The following is a 22,706-nucleotide window of genomic DNA, read 5'->3' on the forward strand; positions in this document are numbered from 1 at the left end:
TAGGCAGAGACCCACCCTGGCTGGGAACCCCAGGAAATACAGGCGGGCGTGCTTATTCCGGACAGACGGACGACAGAGTGAAAATTAAGACTGGTTCCGCACCTCCCTGGCTGGTTAACTGGCTGGGATTAGAACCAGCGGTCTTGGGGAGTGGGGGACGGGCAGCAGCAGGGACAGCAGAAAATCCACCCACCGGGAGCTGGAGGCTGGACCCGTGCAGTGTGGACAGGGATAAACTCCCAAGAACAGAAACCAGGGGGCTGCACGGATGACCTCTGTGGTTCTGCCCAGGAGCCGTGCTAGGGTTTTGAGGCTCTCAGGAGGAAAGAACAAGGGCTGAATCAACCCCCTCCCAGAGAACGGCTACCATGTGAACTTGGACGTGCGGCTCAGGAATAAAATCCCAACAAGGCTGAAGAACCCAGGGCCCAGCTGGGGCCCTCCTCCCATTTCCGCAGAGATGGCTGAAGCTCCAGGAGCATCCCCGCCGCCTCCTGGCTGTTTCTCATCTAGAGAGTTCCCTCACAGATAGAAGGCCCTGCGTATCTTTCTCTGGTTTGTGGTTTCCAATGTTGGCAGCCTCACCTCTGGCCGAACATCTGGAGCAGGATGGCTCGTCCCTAGTGCAGGCCAAGAGCTCCGGAGGACCCTGGGGGGCCACGGTGCCAGGACCAGCGGACCCCACGGTGTAAGCTATTCATTCCTGGAGTAGGGCAATACTTTCCCTTCTGCTTTTTGGGAACGAAATCCGTCTTGGCAGAAACAGGGCAGAGGCTCTAACAACCAGGCAGAGGGCTTCACAGAGCCCTGCTGGTCCACTAAAGCCGCACTGCAGATGGCCAGCACAGCCTGGTGCCCACAGCAGACCGGGTGAGGCCCTCCACACCCACCAGGCACAAACATCGCCAGCGCCCTGGGATCTCAGCTTGCGGCTGTCGGTGATGTGTGTGTGTGTGTGTGTGTGTGTGTGTGTGTGCGCGCGCGCGCGCACGAAGGGAAGTAGATCCAGCATTCACATCATTATCCGATCCGTCAAAATAACACCATGCACAAGCTTCTCTGTGCGCAAGCAGTTAGATACGCTGCCGTGTCTTTGCCAAACCACAGCCACTGCTACCCGCCCCCCATCACTGTACAGAATGAAGGCGAAGAGCTTTGATTTGCATTTGCACTTATGTCTAGGCATGTAACAAAAAGTGCTTTTATTCCCCCCACTGCCACTTTTGTGGCAATTACAAGGTACCGGGGTGCCGACGCAAACAATGACGCTCAATAACAAAACGGTGCAAAGACAACAATGACCCACCGATGGAGAATGCAACTCTGGTTGCGGTGGGGGAGGGGGGGTGGGGAATCAGCAAACCAGCAAAAGGCATGCTGGGTTTTCATCGTAACCAGTAACAACATACAGAAGGAAGAGCAAAAAACCTACAACAGAAGTGCAAGATGGAAACGTCACATGTCGTTATTCATTCGTAATGAGAAAATGAGCCTCTTTGCGGGGAGAAAACTTAAATGTGTCATTTGCAGTTTATTTTTACGAGGCCACAAACCAAATTAACGAAGTCTAGAATAACAGGCATAGAGTGCTTTTAAATGGGGACATACTCAAAAACACGAAGAGGTCAAAAATGACGTATAAACGGTTCCAGAGCCTCACGGGTTTGCCACTTGGAGGCTGTGGTTTTCCTGAGTTTTGTGCTTTTCATCTACTTCCTTCTCCTCTGCCCACATTAAACAAGATCTGTGTAGACCAGAGACCTCAGCAGGTGAGTTACCGGGGTGAAATCAACACGTGGTCCTTCTTCGGGCCGTAATGCAAGACGTCCCTCTTCTGTCGCTGTGCATCTACCACAGGTGGGGCTGAATGGGCAGCCACCAAAAAGTGAGGTACAACTTACTGGTCACAGTGACGAGCCACAGAGAAGAGGTCCAGAAGCGAACACACGCTTCTAAGGACGTGTAGGGGTCCCCTCTGTATCTGTGAGGGTGGTCGGGGCAAAGGTAAAGCCCCATGGCGGGATGCCCAGTGCTGGGGACTCCGGGCCAACTGGAGGCAGAGAGGCACCCTCCTGGCACAGTAACGATGCTCTGACTACGGTCAGCTCCCACGCGGTACCGCACATCTCAAGCTCCTCTGAGGGGTCACCCAAAAGTAGGCCCCAAACACGGCAGGGGGAACCGGCCTATCCGGCCAGCATCTGAGCATGCTCAGTTCTTGGGAAAACTTTGTTATAGGGACCGTGTTGCAATTTCATTCCGGTACAGATGCATTTATGCAACGTTAACGTTCAGCTCTCTGGATCGAGACCACCGATAAACAGCAGCCCGCGGTGGTTCAATGATCAGGTTGAGCCAAATGAAAATGTGGTTACTCAACCATGTCTGCTGTCTATATATATATCTCTATCTTCTCTCTCTATATAGACACTTTATCTACATATCGATGTCTACATATCTATAGATCTATATATAGATACATAAAAAGTCCATTTCATCCCTATACTATGAATTCCCATAGGCTTATCTTTAGAGGACATAGTTTTCCAACTCTCCAAGGTCTATAAAATAGTTGGCCGCAGAACTGGACGCCCGTGGGAGTCCAATGAATTTCCATCGCCGTCACAGTGGTGACGCCACTGAAAACCTCTTTGGCCTCAACACCCAGCACGGAAACCGACACCCCACCAACCCCAGGCCCACAAAGATTCTGTAACAACAGTATCTCTGCCTGAGAATCCTGGATTAGACTCCAGCACACAGGGTCTTAAGCTAAAGGTTTCTTTTCGAAGAGTGGGAGAAAGCCAGAAGAGAAAGAAATGTTGCCTTGATAGGCAACGCTCAATGTGTTTGGTTGAGAGGGGCCATCATAACCTACTAATAAATACAGCATTGCCCCCCCCAACAAATGTTCAACATTTCTAGTCTCTCGTCCTCCCAAGGGCTAAGATTCTTAGAACTACTCCAAGAATAGGGGGTCTCCTCTGTCTGCACACTCTGCTGTGGCCTGTGGTCGGGCCAGCCCTCTGGGTCACGCCTGGGAGAGGTTTCTGGGTTTCTTGATCAAGTTTCATCTTAGAAGGCAGGGCAGGTGGGGGACCATCATTGCCCCGTTACTGATGCATGAATAAAACCTCCAAATGCCTGGAAGAGGCTAGTGCTGGCAGGGGGGGCCTGGCAGGCCCAGGTGGTTACATCAGGATCTCCACCTGATCCTGCCACCTCACGGGGACACTCAGTGAGACCCCTCCCCGGGCCACAACCCACGTGGCCTGCTGGGTTCAGGCGACTTCACCGCAAGCCTCTCACTGGCCCCGGCTCCTAAGAAAGCGGGGCCCAAGCCTGCAGGGCGGAACCTGCCCTTTCCCGAGCCGGAGGCTCTGTGTGATCCAACACTTTGGGGAACGTGCCCAGAGGTGTGACAGGACACGCGGAAGATCTGCTCTCACACTTTTTCTTGCTTTTAAACGACGCTGTTAGCTCGAGGAGAAAACATTTTTTTTTCCAGCAGGATAAAAATCAATCACTTCTGAGAAGTTGCCATTTTGAGACTTTGAGTAAGATGCAGGTTTTGTGAAAAATGGCTAACGGCATGTGGCAACTAGACTCTAGACCTCCAAACCTCGCCATGGGTAAGGACTGAAAGACATCAATCGATACTTTCTCAGCCACAGTCCAAATGAGTGCAGGCAAAATTGAATGCTCTCCTCTGCGCACACCCACGTCCCCAATCAAGTCCACCAGAAAAAAATCATTAGGTGTTCGAGACATCCTCAAGGTTGGTAACTCTAAGAATCTAAGCTCATTAGAGATGTGCCTTCATCAGCAAGCTGCTTTCTTTTCTCTAGACGTCTATCTACCTTTTTACTCAAGCCTCCTGGGACAGCATGAGACGATTTCCCTAATTCATTTTTATTCTTTGCAATTAATACGTCGAGAAGTCGTAACACGACTTCCATTCTGCCTTGAGTTTCCTAGTAGTATAATTTCCGTTGACTTATCTCTGTAGCAGCAGCAGCAGCAACAATCACTTTACATTGAACTCTATTGCCTCAGAGTTAATTACATGTATTTTGCTTCTGATAAATGAAAATACCAGATGCAATTAATTGAAAGGCAATCAATATGATCCTGCTATTAGACATCCCAGTGAAACATCCAGAGCCTGCTGGCGATCCATAGTCATCAACTAATTGAAAACGCATTCCAGAGGGGTCTTAGAAAACCTGAACTTTTACCTGGAGATATTTTACAATAACTCACCAATATAAATCTGTCCACAAACTACCGTTCGCACGATGGGCCGTCCGTCTTTTTAAGGGAATCCAGCTTCATTGGCTCAAAACCATTTAAGGCGACGAAACTCTGAAAGCACAATGAATTGGGTCAGTGGAACCGAAGGAGTGATTTTTTTCTGTTGTTGTTTACATCTAGCCATTGCTTAATTGCATTTTCCCCGTGCCTTCGATTCTAAGCTACCAGAGGTTATTAAATGGTTTCATTAAAAATACTATTTGTCTTGCTTTAGTCACACACCAGATCAAATTAAACAGCAGAGCACCAGAACAAATGAACCCTTTCCATCTATTCTGACACAAAGCCAAGCGCCCAAGACCAGAAGGTGATATTGTGTCATCACCATGAAAATATCATTTACATCCCTTTACATCTTCAAGTAGCAAGCAAAGGGACAAAACAATCAATACCTTCAAGCAAAAAGTATGACCAACTGTTTGAGAAATATGGAAGTATAAAATGCAATTCATAAGCCCATGGTTTATACGTGCTATTAGCATAAATGCTGACAACTGTTAATCCACGGTAACTCTGATTAACGGTTGCAGTTGACCATTAATAGAAGGCATTTTAACTTACTGCTGAAATTGATTACTCAGTTAAGAATTCAATCCTAATGTTCAATAAAATTGCACTTTCTTGGCAAGTGCAATATGAAATGAGGTGATGCATTAAACAGCACTCACATTTATTTTACTATACAAGGAATGAAGAGGAGATCTATGGGGCCATCACATTATCTGAACTGCTTCCTTTTCGCACCGAGTTGTGAGAGGGGCAGGTGGGAAGGGACTCCTCTGGCTGACTGAAAAGGCAGAGGCACCCGGGCAAGCGGGTCCAGGTGTCTTTTCGGTGGCTTTCCCACGAAGAACAGACAGGATTGCAACACTGCAGGTGTTATGCAAACCGGACCGTCCACGTTTCAAGGCAGTCTTTTCTCACGTCCCGTGAGAAAGCGGAGGTATGCATCCCGGAAGCGAACTGTCCCGGTCAAACCTGACCATTCCTTCCGGGGCCCAGCTTCTAATCAACCAGGACTCAAATGGTTGATTAATATTTCGAGAAGTGCATGAAATGACAGAAACCAAGCTTCCCACCGCACTCTACTTTTCAAATCATTTGAATCTTAGGAAGCTGGAGTTTCTTTATCCACGGTCTCCTCCTTTAAAACAATGGGGTCATCTCTTGGGATCCAATTCTGGGACGTAACCTGCCTAATTATGCAGCAAGTCAGAGACAGGAACCACTGCACCTCCCAGGTCCGTCCACTCCCCCCTCAAAAGGACCCCATGCTTGTGTGTTCTCCCGTCAACGTAACGAATCAGGGCATCTGAGTGCGCGGGCACCAGCCGGCTCCCACACCGCCAACTAGAACGGAGGCCAAGGGCAGGCATGGCCCTGCCGGAGTATTCAGAAAAAGGGTGGCCTCTACAGTCACGGTTATCACGTGTGAGGTCAAGAAATAATTCACTCCCAGCTGTGCCTCCACACCACCTTAGGCCACAAACTTTCCAACCCAAGGAGGGGTGACAGGGAGGGGACAGAGACCGCCAGGCTATTCAGTGCTGGGAAGGGAAGGGCAGGCTTAGGCCGTCAGCCTACTCGGTGGTGGCGAACACCCAAGACACAAGTAAGTTTCATGTTTAGTAACTAAGCATTTACCCTATTGAGGAACCATCTTGATTTTCAGGAGGCTTGCCTAGCAAACTCCTGTTCACCCTTCAAAACCCATCTCCTAGAGGTCTTCTGTAACACCTTCTGTAACGATGAAGGGGTGGGGGGTGGGGGGAGCAGAAGGGGGAGGGGGAGGGAAGGGAAGGAGGGGGAGACAGAGAATCCCAAGCAGGCTCCACACTCAGCTCAGAGCCTGACGTGGGGCTTGACCTCATGAACCATGAGATCATGACCTGAGATGACATCAAGCTTAACTGACTGAGCCACCCAAGCACCCCTCTGAGCCTCCTGAATGTTAAATGCCTTGATTACATTTGATTCCTCTCTGGATCTCACTAGATCTGGAACACAGCAGAAAATCACATTTGTAACTAACTGCAGAACAGAACTTACACCCTTGGTCTAGTATTGTTTGTCCTTGTGGGTTGCTGGCTTCCCCTTTCGTTCCATTTCCAACGCTTTGCACAACCACAGATCCTCAAACGTTTACAGACACATAGATGTGTAAACAAGGCATTTCCAAAACTATAAGGAAATTGTATCTACAGCTGACCCTTGAATGACATCAGTGCGAACTGTGCAGGTCAACGTAACATGCGGATTTTTTCAAGAAAACAGAATACGGTCCTAGCAGCGTATTTTCACTTATGATTTTAACAATACAGCCTATATAACAGACTACGTGTGTCAATGGACTGTTTATATTGTTATTTACGCCTTCTAGCCAATCATAGGTTATTGGTAGTTAAGTTTGGGGAGAGTCAAAACTTCTATGCAGATTTTCGACAGCATGGGTGGCGGGGACGGGGTCCAATGCCCCTAACCCTATGTTGTTCATGGACCAGCTGTATAACAGAAAATGGTCCCTTTGTTTAATTTTTTAATGTTTATTTTTGAGAGACAGACAGAACGTGAGTGGGGGAGGGGCAGAGAGAGAGGGAGACACAGAATCGGAAGCAGGTTCCAGGCTCCGAGCGGTCAGCAGAGCCCGATGCGGGGCTCAAACCCACGAACCGTGAGATCATGACCTGAGCCGGAGTCAGATGCTTAAACGACTGAGCCACCCAGGTGCCCTGGAAAAGGTCCCTTTTGGAAAGCAGGAGGGAAGGAAAACGTTATTGGTGAAGTGAAATTGAGCACTGTCTATACAGTTACTTCTTGTTTTTAAACAAAGTTCTGAAGAGAAATACACTAACACGTTAACAGTTACCTAATCTTACTGGTGGGTACAGATTACTTCGAGACACTTCATAGTAAAATTAATGAAACAAGGAGCAGACAACTCTGCCTGTCTGGAAGGCTTCACAGAGGAGGTGACAAATTTGGGAGTGCCTGCAGACTGCCCAGGCCAACCGGGACCGCTTATTCAGCAGATTAAGGAAGTTAAAAGGCTTGGAAGACTGTCAAAATCTTTAAAGTCAGCGCGCACTCTTACTTGAAGGTGGAAAGAAGTACTTTTAAAAAGAACTGGGGCTACAAACCCACAAACCCTTGTTACCATAGCATAATGTGCAAGAGAAAGTACCCTGCAGACCCGCCAGGATTTCTTTTTTTTTTTTTTTTTTTTAAATGTTTATTTTATTTATTTTGAGACAGCATGAGTGAGCGCAGGGGAGGGGCAGAGAGAGAGGGAGACACAGAACCCGAAGCAGGCTCCAGGCTCCGAGCTGTCAGCACGGAGCGGGACGCGGGGCTCGAACCCACAAACCGCGAGATCACAAGACGCTTAACCGACTGAGCCCCCCGGGCGCCCCACCCACCGGGATTTTTGTAAGAACTTCCAGGAGTACACAACAAGGCACAGAAAGGACCTGGCTGATTAAAACCACCACGACTCCTCCACGAGCAACCTCAGAAGCCCAAGTGGGGGCTAGTCCACCAGGTGACTCGGCCGCGGCAGACGAACACCAGTCAGCTCCCGCGTCCGGCCAGGGAGAAGGGCTCCCATTTTTGGCTTGCACCACCAACCTGGGCGAGCCTATTTAACATCACTTGGCAAACGTGTTCCGCCCACATCCGAGGGTAACAAGACCGGGGAGAACGGCAGCATCCCGAGCCTGGAGGAGTCTCAGCCGGGCCGTGTCCTGGGGCGTTCTATGTACAGGAAACAGACAATTCAGGGCACATTGCCCAGAAGGATCCCTCTCCTCCCGGATTTTTTAGTTTCTTACCTGAAGTCAGGCATAGGAAAATTACTGTTAGGGACCTAGTTAGTGAGACTACTTTTCTGAAATGGAATGAGAGGAGCACCTTGGAAAATCTGTGAAGAGCCGGAGCAAGCTCTAAGAAGGCCTGATGGCACCTTCTGGATCATTCGGGGAGGATCCGTCCTGCTCTCGCCTGAACTCCAGCCGTCTTTCCTTACAGCTTCCTGTGCCCTGCAGGGCACCAGAGGCCCTCTACCATCCAAGCTGCAGTGAGGCGAGGGTACCCGGGCGCTCAGCCTGGGCTCTCCCCACCATCCCACCTGCTGCCAGGCATCATTTCTGGGACAAAACACCCACTGACTTGCACCTGCTCCGTGTGAGTTACTTCTAATGCTGCTTCCAGCATCTAAGGTTCTGACGGTCCGCTCTTGGTATCACCGGAGGCCTGGCCCGAACCCCACCTGGATTCTCTGTGCTCCGGCTACTCACGTCCGGGTCATCTAAGCTTTAAATTTTTTTTTTTTTTTTTCAACGTTTATTTTATTTTTTGGGACAGAGAGAGACAGAGCATGAACGGGGGAGGGACAGAGAGAGAGGGAGACACAGAATCGGAAACAGGCTCCAGGCTCTGAGCCATCAGCCCAGAGCCTGACGCGGGGCTCGAACTCACAGACCGTGAGATCGTGACCTGGCTGAAGTCGGACGCTTAACCGACTGCGCCACCCAGGCGCCCCCGGGTCATCTAAGCTTTAAAATGCCTGTCCCACTGTCCTGCCATAGGTGGTGAAGGGCAGCTCAGGTTAGGCTGATTTATTACAAAGGCAAAGACTCTCTTGGGGCGCCTGGGTGGCGCAGTCGGTTGAGCGTCCGACTTCAGCCAGGTCACGATCTCGCGGTCCGTGAGTTCGAGCCCCGCGTCAGGCTCTGCGCTGACGGCTCGGAGCCTGGAGCCTGTTTCCGATTCTGTGTCTCCCTCTCTCTCTCTGCCCCTCCCCCGTTCATGCTCTGTCTCTCTCTGTCCCAGAAATAAATAAAAAACGTTGAAAAAAAAAATTAAAAAAAAAAAAAAACAAAACAAAGGCAAAGACTCTCAAAGCGGCAGATGTGGACAGAGCAGGCGGCCCAGGTGCCCCGAGAGCACCAGCCTCAACTGGAACCTGCTCCTGGCATCCACAGCCTCATCTCGGATCCAGGGGACGCCATCAACATCTACTGCTTAGAAAACCCAAGAGTCGTCTGCAATAATCATACCTCAGGCAGTCATGAAATTACCCAATAGAGGGCCAGTGAGAAGGGCACGGAGTGCTAGCTGGACACACAAACACACACGACTCCCAGGCTCCATGGGTGAAGAGGACCTGGGACTCTGCCCCAAGACGGAGACTGCACCTGCTTCACAGGCGAGAGGGCCCTTTCGAAGAGATCTGGAAGCCCGGCCCGGGGCCCGCACACAAGTACTCAGAAAAGGCTAGTCGTCATCCAACCTGGCACAAGACTTCAGGACCAGACTGTCATCATTAGCACCTTCTAAAAACCAAACCCGCCTCGGGGCACCTGGGAGGCCCAGGCGGTTAAGTGTCCGACCTTGACTTCAGCTCGGGTCATGATCTCACGGCTCGGGAGTTCGAGCCCCGTGTTGGGCTCTGCGCTGACAGCGTGGAGCCTGCTTGGGATGGTCTCTCTCTGCCCTTCGATCTCTCTCTCAAAACAAATAAAACCTGAACTCCCAACTGGGTCACTGAGACCAACATGCCTCCCATCCAGCCCGTCGCCTAGCTGGGTGAGAGTCGTGTGGCAAGGCTGTGTTCAGAAAATAAACAGAAAGACTGGCTGAAGAACCATCCAGAACCTCAGCCTTCTCTCTCCTAAATGCTCTCTTGGCACAGATGCCCCTGACTGGTCAACAGGGCGCCCGCTGCTAGGACATTTACAACTGAGCCTCGCAAACAGGACAGGTCGGCACTCCACGAACTGCCCACGTCCCACAGCTGCAAGGCCCCACCCTCGTGGCATCCAGCTGCCCATCTGGGCCTCAGGGCAGGACGGCCCGCCCCGCAGGAGTGATGGGCCCACTGGGCTGCTGCAAGAGGGACCCACACAAACAAAACTCAAGCCATAGCTCCAGAGAAGGCTCACCCCACCTCTCAAGGGCCTTGAGGGGACCTGAAGGTCCATGGGTCCACCCCCTCCACGCAAGACCGGTTTCTATCTCTTCTCCCCTCCTGCAGCAGACCTAGCCCCACCACTGTTTTGGGGCTGCAGTCTGAGAGGACAGTAAGCCTTAGTGACCGGGCCACAATCGGGACGTGAGGGCACTGAAAGGGGACTCCAGGGGCTTTCCCACACATCCACCGAGGATCCTCTTAACCGTGTCAAGGTCAAGGGTGACAGACAGGGAAAAGCCTCAGGCAGACATGGAACCTAGACGTCCACAGAAAAACCAAGTACCCTCCTCGTAAAACTGGCCTGCCTGTATAACATGTCCTTCTGGCCAGGCGGACGGACACACACCCACAACAGGACGGGGGAAGAGTGCCTGGTTTCCTGTCTCCACCCCCAGTCCTACTTACCAGCCCCTGGTTCACACCCTGGCCACCTGTGCTGGTCTCTCCCTAACCTTCGACCTCCGGTCGGCCCTCGCTCGCCAGGGTCACTTTGAGGATGTGTGGGGCAAAAGCCACCAACAAGACTAAGGAGATGGCATCGGGGCCTTCCCAGCAGACTGGGTGGCACCGGGCGCCCTATGTGCCCAGTGGGGGGCTGCAGTCTGCAGTCTCCCGCCTCTGAGCGTGCTGGGTCACAGCGGGATCTGCCCTGTAACCAGGATGTCAAGGCCGCCACTGCAGCCCACGAAGCCAGGGGAGCCCAGGATAGCGCCCCCACCCCTCCGCATGCGTGTTTATGCGCCTGCCCAGCCTTCGATCGTTAACTCACCCCAGAAAGGCCCAGCCCATCCGGCGCGAGGCAGGGCAGAATTCTCGTTTAGCGGTTACGTGGGAAAAGGCAAGGAAAGGACAACGTCCACCGAAGAGCAAACTGTTCCCTGCACGTCGGACGAGACCGAATTAACACGGTGTGATCTGAGTTGCCATCACCTCAGCGTGGCCAGGTTATTCTTCCCCAGGATTCAATTCCACTTACTATTGCCTAATAATAAATAAACCATATTAATTAGCCTGGAAACAATTAGCCTTTATTCAGGGGGGGAAAAAAAGAAGGGGAAAAAAAAAAAAAAAAAAAAACAACCCTGAAAGCTAATTCTTTCCAGGTCCCTATACAGCCCACGTTGGCATCGAAACACTTAAGGTCAAATCAACACTTCATTATAATCCCCTGATGCCCCAGAGTTTCAGCTTCAGTAAGAAAAATGCCCGCCAGGCAAAAACTTCACATACACAGTCTTTGTGGAGAATGTTTATGGAAATTTTGTAATATTAAATACGTTCAGCTGGTTTTAAGTTTTCAGAAAGTAAAGGCCCAACAGCCAAGATTCTGGAACTCTTGTCTTTAAATCTAAGGGCAGCCAGTGGAAAACTGTAGGGAAGTCTTGGAACGCTGCCATTTTTTTTAAGGAAAACAAAATAGGATATTTTCTCCGTGTTGTCTCAGATGTAGTCAATTAATTTGTCCCTTTCTCTGCTCCGTTTTCAGGTTTTTTACTGCCGGAGCCTACAGAGCCCGCAGATTTGAGACAGAAGTAGGTGACCAGGAGCAGTTCAGCCTTGGAGCATGAACTGGGCTTCAATGTGCCAGGGAAGGGCTCCGTCCTAAGTGGCAGATCGGGGGGAGGGGGGAATGCTTGGAAACGACTGTAAAAATGGGTGCTGCTGACCAGGCCTGGTGCAAGGTTTCGGGGTGGGGGGGGGGGCGGGGGAGTAGATCCATAAGCAGCAACCCACACACACAGTGACGTCATTGGGCGAATTCAAGCTGCGTTCCCACACCCCAACTGCCCAGCTGGCCAGGGGAGTGAAGGCAGCTGGGCCTGAGCGGTCTGACCCCTCAGCTCGTAGAAGCCTGTACGAAAAGTCACACAAGCCAGGAAGCTGCCTTGTTAACTCTGAAAAGACCACAGGGGGAGGAGGAATCCTTGCCAGGGAGGCCTCTGCTCAGTGTACCAGAACCAGTCTCCAGCAATGGAGGGACAGGGAGAAACCCACATCGCCCATCCGGGGCGCGTGTAGGTGGCTTTGCACGGTTCCAAATAGCGACTGAACAGGGAAGCTACGGGCCGAGGCACACACCCCTGTGTAAGAGGCTCTGGAACCTGCCGGGAGTGCAAGGAGAGATGCACTCCCTGGGGTCAAAGCCCAGCTGGCAGAACCGCTAACCCGGCAGGGCATCTGGGAAGCAGGCCTGCCTGGGTTTTCTCCCTGGTAGAGGGGGGGGCTCCAAAGAGGAAGAGGTGGTTATCTAAGCTCCTTTCCCACGGGGGGGTGGGGGGTCCCCATCGCCCCCCCTCCCCCCCCACCATGCAACAGAGGGGGCAGGCAGGAAGCAGAGGCGGCTCCTGGTGCACGACAGCCTTTAAAATAAAAAAAAAAATTTTTATAGTTATTTTTGAGAGACAGAGTGAGACAAAGTGAGACTGGGGGAGGGGCAGAGAGAGAGGGAGACACAGGATTGGAAACAGGCTCCAGGCTCTGAGCTGCCAGCACAGAGCCCGAAGTGGGGCTCGAACTCACAAACCGCCAGATCACGACCTGAGCCGAAGTCGGACGCTCAACCGTCTGAGCCACCCAGGCGCCCCGACAGCCTTTAAATTTTTTTTTTTTTTCCAACGTTTTTATTTTCATTTTTGGGACAGAGAGAGACAGAGCATGAACGGGGGAGGGGCAGAGAGAGAGGGAGACACAGAATCGGAAACAGGTTCCAGGCTCCGAGCCATCAGCCCAGAGCCTGACGCGGGGCTCGAACTCACAGACTGCGAGATCGTGACCTGGCTGAAGTCGGATGCTTAACCGACAGCGCCACCCAGGCGCCCCCCGACAGCCTTTAAAATAAGATCCACTGAGGAGAGAGCAGGACACGGAAGGGTCACAGAGACAAACCACAAACTACCCTGGCGAGCTGCGGAGACAGTATGAGAGATCCTCTCCCCAAAAGTTAGGTTTCTGCCTCCACCCCTTTCTACCCCTAGGGACTGGTCGGAGGAGAGCATTTCCATAAAGACAGGAAATCATCTAAGATATGCCCCCCACCCCAATAGCTGGATGACAGTCTCTCCTGATACACAGCAGATGGACACCTATGCAAGCTGCACCTACACATCATCATTAGGTGCCTGGATTATAGAGTTTTAAAAACTTAAAAAATATTTAACATAGAAGAAATACTTCTAGGTTAGTGGGAAAAGAAATATAAAATACGTAGAATGATCTTATCCTTCCCCGCCCCCCACAAAAGTCTCTGAAGTTGTTTATTTATAGACAGAGAATGACCGTGCACAAAGAGAGAGAGGGAGAGAGACAGAATCCCAAGCAGGCAGGCCCCGCCTACTCAGTGGAGAGCCTGACACGGGGCTCGAACCCACGAACCGGGAGATCATGCCCTGAGCCAGAAATCAAGAGTCAGATGCTTAACTGATTGAGCAACCCAGTCTACGCGCCCCTAGAATAATCCAATCTTAAGTGAACTTTCAGGTATTCTTTAGATGGTTACTTTCACTTTTTTGTAGATACTTAACATACAGAAAATACACCCAAAGTGCTATTTCTCTATGCGAAATTAAAGGTGATGGTTTAAATGTAAGTCTTTCAGATCACAAAAACCATTTAATTGTCTTCAGACTTTACTCTCCATTTCCTACAAAGAGCAGATCTCCTACAGTCTGGAAAATGTGCAGTCAAGAGGCTGTGGGGTCTTAGGTCAGGAATGGAGGCGGGGGGGGGGGTGGCGCTGAAGCTAGGAACGCAGAACGGGGGTCCCCACGTCGTGGCTGCAACCACCTACGTGGGTTTTGAAGTAAGGTATCTGCCCTACTCCTCAGGCAAGTTCAACCTGTAACAGCGTGTCCCTCTTGGGGACGCCGATGCAAAGCCTGAATTCCAGGGGCCGAACAACTGGGGAGGATCCGGGGAGGGGAGCGGAGGCACCCACACACAGTGCAGATCCCCGGGCCCCGGTGGGGAGCTTGTCCGCCACGCATCCCTGAGCCGCTAGAGACTAACAGTGAGCCGCAGCGCTAGTGGGGAGAGCAGGGCAGACTTCTCAGCAGGCTCCGCCAAGTTCTTGGCTACAGATCAGACTGCAGGAGAAGGAGTACAGAGAAGCACTGGCCAGTTAGAGAGTGGAGTCCTCAGCCCCTAGGAAACTGCTTACAGAAAGACCTCATCAGCTCTCGACGTCAACACTACGGACCAGCAGGCTCCACGCGGGAGACCGAGCGGGGCAGGGATGCTGGGGGGAAACCCGTGTGGACGGTTCACAGCCCCTCAGACTCCCGGTCTCTCCCACACCGTGTCCTCACCCCTACCCCTTCGTACTCTGGAGAAGGCAACTGGCGCTGGGCCTGTTTTGTGACTGATTTAGCTGGTCAGCTCCGTGCCAGCAGGGACGTGGTCCGATTTTTGTCTTGCAGGACTCAGAGCCCAACCGACGGTTAAGGGCCTTGGAAGGAGACTGTGTGTGGTCCTGGGAAAGTTACTGGGCCTCAGAATGCCTCCCTGCAGTGAGCCCAGGATGTGTGGGACTCAGGTGAGAGCACAGGTACTAAGGTGCTCAGGGCTCGGTGCAGGGACCACCGTCCGCACTCAAACAGCACGCTCGTCTAACAAATGCCGTCTTTCCTGACATGACTAGGTACATCCAAGAATCCAGAGTCCTAGAAAGGGAGGCGGGGAAGGGGGGGGGGAAGCCTGAAGGGAAATTAGTTTTCTGTCTTATTTCAAACGAAATGTATTCAAACCCCAACCTCAAGGTTCAGGGAAGCCTTGAGTGTAAAATGAAGCACATCACTGCCATCAAATGGAACAGCTGTGGTATGTGCAACAGAGGAACGACTCTCCTTTTTAAAAAATGTACAAGGCTGGGCATGTTACAGAGAACAGCCCACGGGGAACCTCTGCAAACACAAACATGAATGAGGGAGGCACCCAAAGGTCTCACTGAGCATTAATTTACGTATTTCCTCTGGTGGCCACAAGCTTTTATTTTTTAAGAAGAAATAAATCACAGAGCCAGAGGAGACGTGCTCGGAGGGAAACCGAGGACCCAGATCACCCAGCCTCTCGGAGATGAAGGCAAAATCTACCTCGGCTCTGCCTTCTCCTCCCCGACCCCAGCATGCCGTCACAACACTCGGCGGTGCCAGCTGTCCCCGAGCAGCCCGACGGCCTCTGCACAGCCGACCCCGGCTCAGACCACCCAGGTGCACGATCCCGGATACAGACGTCAGACCCTCTTACCCAGAAGAATCCAGGACAAGGAGAGAAGAGCCGAACGCCAGACCAGCCCGTGCCCCCTGCCCCCGGCTGCGTGACCCCCATCCCAAGCACCGACGGTCTTATCTAGGAGAGGGAACAGAGGAGCCCCCGAAGAGCGTGGGATTATTACCTATCGATTCATACAGGTCAGGTAAATAACACCGGGGCGCCTGAACTAACTTCCACGCCAACCTAACCACTCAGCCGCGTTATCGATTTCAGAAGTAGAGACACCCTTTCAGCACGGACGGCGGCAGGGGCAGGGACTCCTAAGTGCCGTCCCCCCTCGAAAGACGGGTGTGTGACACACACATACCCGTGCAGTGTGCTTCCCGAAGGAACGACGGCTCGAACGGGTCGCCCCGAAGTCAGATTCCCAGGACCCGTCACTTGACGGTGGCCGCGAAAGCCGGCCAGAGCCACCCAGGTGCCAGTGCTCGCTCCTGGAGAGGCCGTGCTGCCACTTGCCTTTCTGCCTCCTTCGCGCATTCAGAACTGAGCCCCACGTGCTGCTGTGGCTGCAGGACCGCTACTGAACGAGACATCCAAAGAGGCAGGGTCCCAAGTTTCGTTTCTTCACACACCGCAGCCAAATGGCGCAACGCAAAACCACACGACACAGACAGTCAAACCCCCGAGGAGAAGGCCGCTCTTCTGGTGGGTTCCCCAAACCAGCCGGCCCAGCGTGGCACAGCCCACCACACATCACCCGGCAGAGGGTCACGGAGATGTGGGGCCGGCAGAGGGAAGGCCGGCGGTGCCCAGTTCCTCCTGACATCAAAGTAGGAGGGGTGGGGGAGGAGGGGGTCGGCTTTCAGCACTCGGGTCCTCGTGGGGAGTTTCTTCTCACCCGCTGCTGGTCTGAGCCTGGGGCAGAGATCTTTGGGACGGAATAGTCCTCATCGACACACACAAGAACTTGAACGAATCTCCAAGGGGATATGGTGCCGCGAAAAAAGTCAGTCCCCAAAAGGCCACGTGTTCTCTGACTCCACGTTCATCACATCCTCTACAGGACAAAATTACAGGGATGGGAAAGCAGATTAGTGGTTCTTGGGGCTGGGGACCGGGAAGGGGGCAGGACGCTCCAACTCTAGGACATTCTCTGAACAAGCTAGGTCTTGGGAGCCGGGCAGCCCTGCAGACGACCATGGACGTTGACCGCGAATGGTCTTGGCCACCGGGAGAGGGTGTGGCTGTAGGCGGGGGACACGTGAGCTCCTTGGGCGCTGGAACTGCTCTGGATCTTGACCACGGTGGTGCATGCTGGAATGGACGACACAGGGGACACTGCGACACAGAAGTGGACACACACCTAAAGCCACATCAACGCTGGGGAGAGCCCAAGGATGTCTGGGGAGCACATCAATACCGATCTCCTGGTTGTAGTATTGTTACTATCGTTTTGCAAGCTAGGACCACTGGGGGAGACCAGATAAGGGTATTGTTACAACCGCATGTGATTCTAGGGTTACTTCAAAATAAGTTTAATTAGGTTGGCCCTGTATTTTTTTTTTGGTTTGTTTAGTTGGGCTCCTGTTGGCCACAGATAGGGCCATTCCTTTCTTTTTTGTGGACTGGGGTGTTTACAAGAAGGAGCCACGTGGAGCCGACCCCATTGACAAGATTGACACACTGAGCTGGGATCTGCTTCCTCTGGCTGCCGGGGCGGGGCGTGGGGGGTGGGGTGCCACCAGGAGCCCAGCCTGCCTCTCAAGAGCCAGAGCTCCGAGCTCCTGAACCCTGACCTTCTCCATGGCAGTCAACAAAGATGCTTGCTATGTAAGTTCTTTCCCGGGAATGGGCACGACTGACTGGTTTCTCTCTCCCAGCTGCTGCTGGACGCCCAGGGCTCCCCAGGCCACAGGTAACAAGAGGGCGCCTTCCCTGGCAGAGCAGTCCCGGAAAGGACGAGAGACAGAAAAGCAGTTCCCGGGGCTGGTCTGTGCTGGGGAGAGTGGGCACACTGGCGGGGAAAGACATCCAGGCTTCCCTGACCCAGCCTGGCTAAGCCAAAACTACAGGCAGTGGGCTGGAACAGGCCAAGACTGTCCCCGGCTGACAGCGCGGTTGTACGCTGGCCTGGCCACCTTCCAACACCCAGCTCGCTCAAAGAACGTTCTGGAGCCCAAGTGTCCCAGGAGATCACCAGGGTCAGGCGGCCCACCTGCCTTGCACGGACCCACAGCTACATTCCTGCTTTTCCAGCAGGCTGGGGACCTTGCGGGTGGCCCTGGAAACTGCACAGCAGCCTTCCACGACAAAACCTAATCATGCTGTATCAACCTAAAGGTCTTCTGTGGCCGTCCGTCCGTCCTCCGAGATCCCCGGTTGCCTCCCTGTTGAGGGGAGCTGGCAACCTCCCTCATCCTCGCTGCTGACTCCCTGCTGACTCAACCCAAGGAAGAAAATTACAGGAGTATCTCTGCCGTTTCGGCTTTTATGGTCTTCAGGGTTACACGGTTTTCGATTTCATTCGACAGGAGTTTCTCCTTAATGTCTCCCGGAGACAGTAACAAACACGTCTCCCTCTCCCCGAAACGTGCCATTTTGGGGAGATACAGCGTACAGGAGAAAAGTCTTCCAATAATAACCCTATTTTTTTCAGCTTCTCTCCACCCTCAAATAGCCCCTTACTCAGAAAGCTGAACGTTTTCTCAGATCTCCAACACTGCCCGGCTTCGGAGCCGCTGAAGAAATAACCAGCGACTCTTTCATGGAAATAAAAAAAATCACAGTCTACATAAATTAAATATATAATTTGATTAAACATGTTTATGTCTTTGCGATGACATTTAAAATAGAAGCAATCATTTTCGTTCTTGAAAGAAAAACTCTTTCAAATAGAATTCGAAGCTGTCAAACCTACCTTCTGCTACAGATCTTTTAAATGTCACATACCTTCAAAAGGGGATGGCAGCTTCCTTTTAAATATGCAATTCCAAGGCAGTGCGCTCTGAATCGAGCATGTCTTAGAACACACCGCTGGCATTTACCCTGGTGAAGGGTAGCCTCTGCACCCCTGCTTCTCAAGGACCCGCTCAGGAGCGCAGCGCCTGTCCTGTCCCGTCCAGTCCCGGGTCCGGTCCCCGTGCTCTTCCGGTGTGGCTAGGGCCACGGTAGCAGGTGGCAAACCACAGGGCCCAGCACCAAGTCACGCCCCTTAAGGGGGAAAAGGTACCTTCCTAGGATTCCTACGGTTTCCCTCCCAGATATCTTGCTGAACTCCGCGTAACCCAATTTTGGCAAAGCATCAACGGCCCAATTGTTAAGACCGTGTTAATCAGATGCAAAGAAAACTCCGAACTCATTCTCCTAAGTCAATGACCTACATATTCAATTGCTTATTCTCCAACTCAGTAGCAAACACCGTGCTATATTTAAACATAGAGCACAGATATATCTTTCTTCTGAAATGTTAGTGATACAGATAAGCCTTCTACTCCAGCCCTCCTCTCCTCAACTTAAGGAACGAAAACATCGTCAACATCCTGCGGCACTCTGAAGCGAACAAGCGTGCTCCGGGTCTCCATCATTTTAGCAAGAAGGTAGCAAGTGTCATTTTTGTAAGACGTGCACGTGAGCAGCATTCCCGCTGGTATGTCAACAAACGAAGCCTGGTTCGCCCCTGCCTCCCCAGTACCTGGCAAATAGCAAGTGCTCCGAAAGAAAACGGATCCAATGACTTCAAGTCAGTTAAGCGTGGGTAACAAGCACGCTACAAACCAAGTGCCCGAAGCGGATGCAAAGGCCCCCTAAGTGCTGAACCCTGGCGCTAGGGACTGACCCAGTGATCTCACAGCTAGCAGGGAAGACAACAAAGGAAACAGGGAGCTCTCGGAGAATGTTCTAAGACTACGGTAGGGACAGAAGTTTAGAGATATCGCTGTTGATCTCTTGGTATCTCACCCAAATATGAGGAGGCATGAGGAAGTCAGCTCCCCACAGCCATCGCTGGAGGAGGATCCTAAGAACATCTGAAGCATCAAGGCAGAGGGTTTGAAACACCAAACAGAAGACAGCCCAGCCCAACACCACAAGAGGTACCTCCTTGCTGGTTCTTCCTGGGAAAGGATAGCGGCTCTGGGGCAGGTGAGGGATGGGGTGGGATAGGGAGAAGGGTAAATGAGAGGCCAGGGGAGCCTTCCAAACAGAACGCAATGCAGTGGGCAGTCTGGGAGAGGACCAGAGTGAGCAGGACACAATGGACAACCAAAGCCCAAACCTGGGCTGTAGTTTGGAATCCTTCCTGGGTGTACCTTCCTGCCCAACCATGCGACTTTAGGGAAGTCACCTCGCCCCTTGGAAAGCATCTTCTCCCAGGTACAGGAGAGGAATGCCACCCACAGACACCAAGACCCTCTAACTCAAGTTCTAATTCCATTTAAAATAGACGATCATGGGGGCGCCTGGGTGGCTCAGTCGGTTAAGCGTCCGACTTCAGCCAGGTCACGATCTCGCGGTCCGTGAGTTCGAGCCCCGCATCAGGCTCTGGGCTGATGGCTCGGAGCCTGGAGCCTGTTTCCGATTCTGTGTCTCCCTCTCTCTCTGCCCCTCCCCTGTTCATGCTCTGTCTCTCTCTGTCCCAAAAATGAATAAAAAACGTTGAAAAAAAAAATTTAAAATAGACGATCATGGGGGCGCCTGGGTGGCTCAGTCGGCTAAGCGTCCGATTTCGGCTCAGGTCATGATCTCGCAGTTTGTGAGTTCGAGCCCCGCGTTGGGCTCTGTGCTGACAGCTCAGAGCCCGGAGCCTGCTTCAGATTCTGTGTCTCCCCCTCTCCCTGCCCCTCCCCTGCTCACGCTCTGTCTCTCAATAACAAATGAACGTTAAAACAAAAATAATAACGTAAAATAGGTGATGAAACTTTTAGCCAATTCTCAAGGGCTTGAAAGAAATCAAGAGTGTGGAAAAGGAAGAGTTATTGCAAAGGGGATCGCTTCTTTTCTTTGGACTCCAGTAATTCCCTTCATTGGGGGGCAAACTCTGGGCCCCGCCGCACAGATGAAAAGGACCAGGAAACCCTACCCGTGAGGCCAGACCCCACCACCTGACCTGTGGCACCAACCGGGAAGCCGGGAAACATGGGTGAACTGAAATGCACAGCGAAGCCAGGCTCTTCATTCAGTAAACCGAGGCTTCTGTTCCTTTTTGGCCCTTCTGCGTGGTTCCTACACCCCTAGCCTCCTCCTAAGAGGGGAACCTTCCAGTGAACACCACTCGCCCTCCCATCTCCCCACGCCTTGCCCACGGAAGTGATCAGCCAGGTTCCCCCCAGTCACTCTCTGGGGCTCCAACACTGCTTCATGAGCCTTGCTGTCAAGCTTTCCTTCCTATCACCTCCCCCACCGCCAATACTGCATATCTATATACGTACACACATGTACTTGTTTCCATAGATGTTAACACATGCATCCAAAAGAGCCGGTGTAGACTCCTGATGGTCAAAACCAACAGCCCTGGGGCGCCTTGGTGGCACAGTCGGTTAAGCGTCCGACTTCAGCCAGGTCACGATCTCGCGGTCCGTGAGTTCGAGCCCCGCGTCAGGCTCTGGGCTGATGGCTCGGAGCCTGGAGCCTGTTTCCAATTCTGTGTCTCCCTCTCTCTCTGCCCCTCCCCCGTTCATGCTCTGTCTCTCTCTGTCCCAAAAATAAAAAAAATAAAAAAACGTTTAAAAAAAAAATTTAAAAAAATAATTAAAAACAAAACAACAAAAAAAACAAAAAACAAAAAACAAAAAACCAACAGCCCTTTCTCGGCCGCCATCTATCTTCTTAGCTGGTAGACGACCCCCCTCCACAAAATACACACACCCCCGTTCTAGGATTCTGATACTGGACCAACTATTGAGAGAGGCAGATTTGGAGATAAAGGAAACGTAACCTGGTCTTCAAGGCAGGTCCAACAAGGAACAAGAATAGAATGTCAACTGCTAGAGAAGCAAGCAGAGCTCCCATTCAGGTGCTCCCAAGTCCATTTCTTCCTGCCAGTCCCCACCAGGAGCTCCAGGTACACCTGACAGCTGCCTTCTAGACACTTCCTCCCCACGGGCACGTCCCACCTGCCTCTCAAACTCCACTCACCCACATCGTCACCCTACCACTTGGAAGTTCCTGCTTCCAACCACATCAAACCCAGACTCTGCCCTGACTTCATGTTTGTATTACCGGAACCGACCGGGTCAGCCTCTACCTTTGCCCACCTCTACATCTGAGGGACTGGCAGGTGATCCCTACGTTATCCCTGTACACCGATTCCTGGGCAGGAAGCAAAACTCCAAATCATCAACTCTAAAACACCTATTAAAAGCCCAGCAGAATTAATACCTTTTTTTTTTTTTTTTCCCCCGGAAGGGAGAATGACCCAGTCCAATTCAACTGGTCAATATCAACTAGCCTAATACCTGAAGTATTTTAAATTCCATCCCTAATCAAAGGATACCCTTCGAAGAGCTCCTCACAGAACGGCTTCCTCTAAACTGTCACTCAGCATGATGCTTCTGACTTTTTCTGGCAGACCCAGGCACAAGAAGCAGCCTGACATTTGTTACCAGACCTCGGGTGATGGCAGAACTCTCTATCCCCGGTACGCCGCTTCCCTGTAACGGAGTCTTTCTCTTTGTCATCAGCTCAAGGACGCACGCCGTCTCCCCAAAACTCAGAGAGAGCTGTTCCCTGCCAACTGTCCTGAAATTTATGGTTGCTGTATTTGCATTTTTTTTTTTTTAAATCAACTCTGGCCCTTCCCCCATCTCCTCTCATCTTACAGAAGCTTTTTTTTTTTTTTTTTTTTTTTGAGTCCTCAAAAAAAGCATTTTCTGGAAAGACGATATAAAGAAGTGAATGGAACCTACTGAAGGACACATTGGTAGCGCCGTAAACCAGGTCTTCAAAAGCACTGGCCCTAGAGAAACTTGGAGAAGCTTCCCCAAGACCAGTGAAGCCAGCATACCCAGATTGCCGGGATTCTGGAGGGTCCAGAACACCCACTTAGCCAGTGGGTGTTTTTTTTTTTCACACCGGAAAAAAAAGGAAAAAAAAAAAAAAAAGAATCACAGAGTAGCACAGGCATTTCTAGTTATCAGTGGGCCCCCAAAATCAACTTTTGGCAGTCATGAAGGCAAACAGATCGGCACAGATGTTCAGAACCAGGAAGTAAAGACCT

General features: G+C 51.8%; 1 protein-coding gene across 5 annotated transcripts in view; it reads right to left on the reverse strand.

The window, feature by feature from the left end:
* CTBP2 (C-terminal binding protein 2) overlaps positions 1-22,706 on the reverse strand; it is a 161,731-nt gene that overhangs the window by 105,782 nt on the left and 33,243 nt on the right. For 4 of the 5 annotated variants that reach the window (XM_058698060.1, XM_058698061.1, XM_058698062.1 and 1 more), the window contains one exon: positions 4,264-4,365. The exons of the other annotated variant lie outside the window; for it this stretch is intronic. The gene's annotated coding sequence lies outside the window, so the exon portion shown is untranslated. The remainder of the gene's footprint in view (positions 1-4,263; positions 4,366-22,706) is intronic. 5 annotated transcript variants of the gene reach the window in all.

Source organism: Neofelis nebulosa, chromosome 13 (genome assembly GCF_028018385.1).
Source record: "Neofelis nebulosa isolate mNeoNeb1 chromosome 13, mNeoNeb1.pri, whole genome shotgun sequence".
NCBI classification, from domain to species: Eukaryota; Metazoa; Chordata; class Mammalia; order Carnivora; family Felidae; genus Neofelis; species Neofelis nebulosa.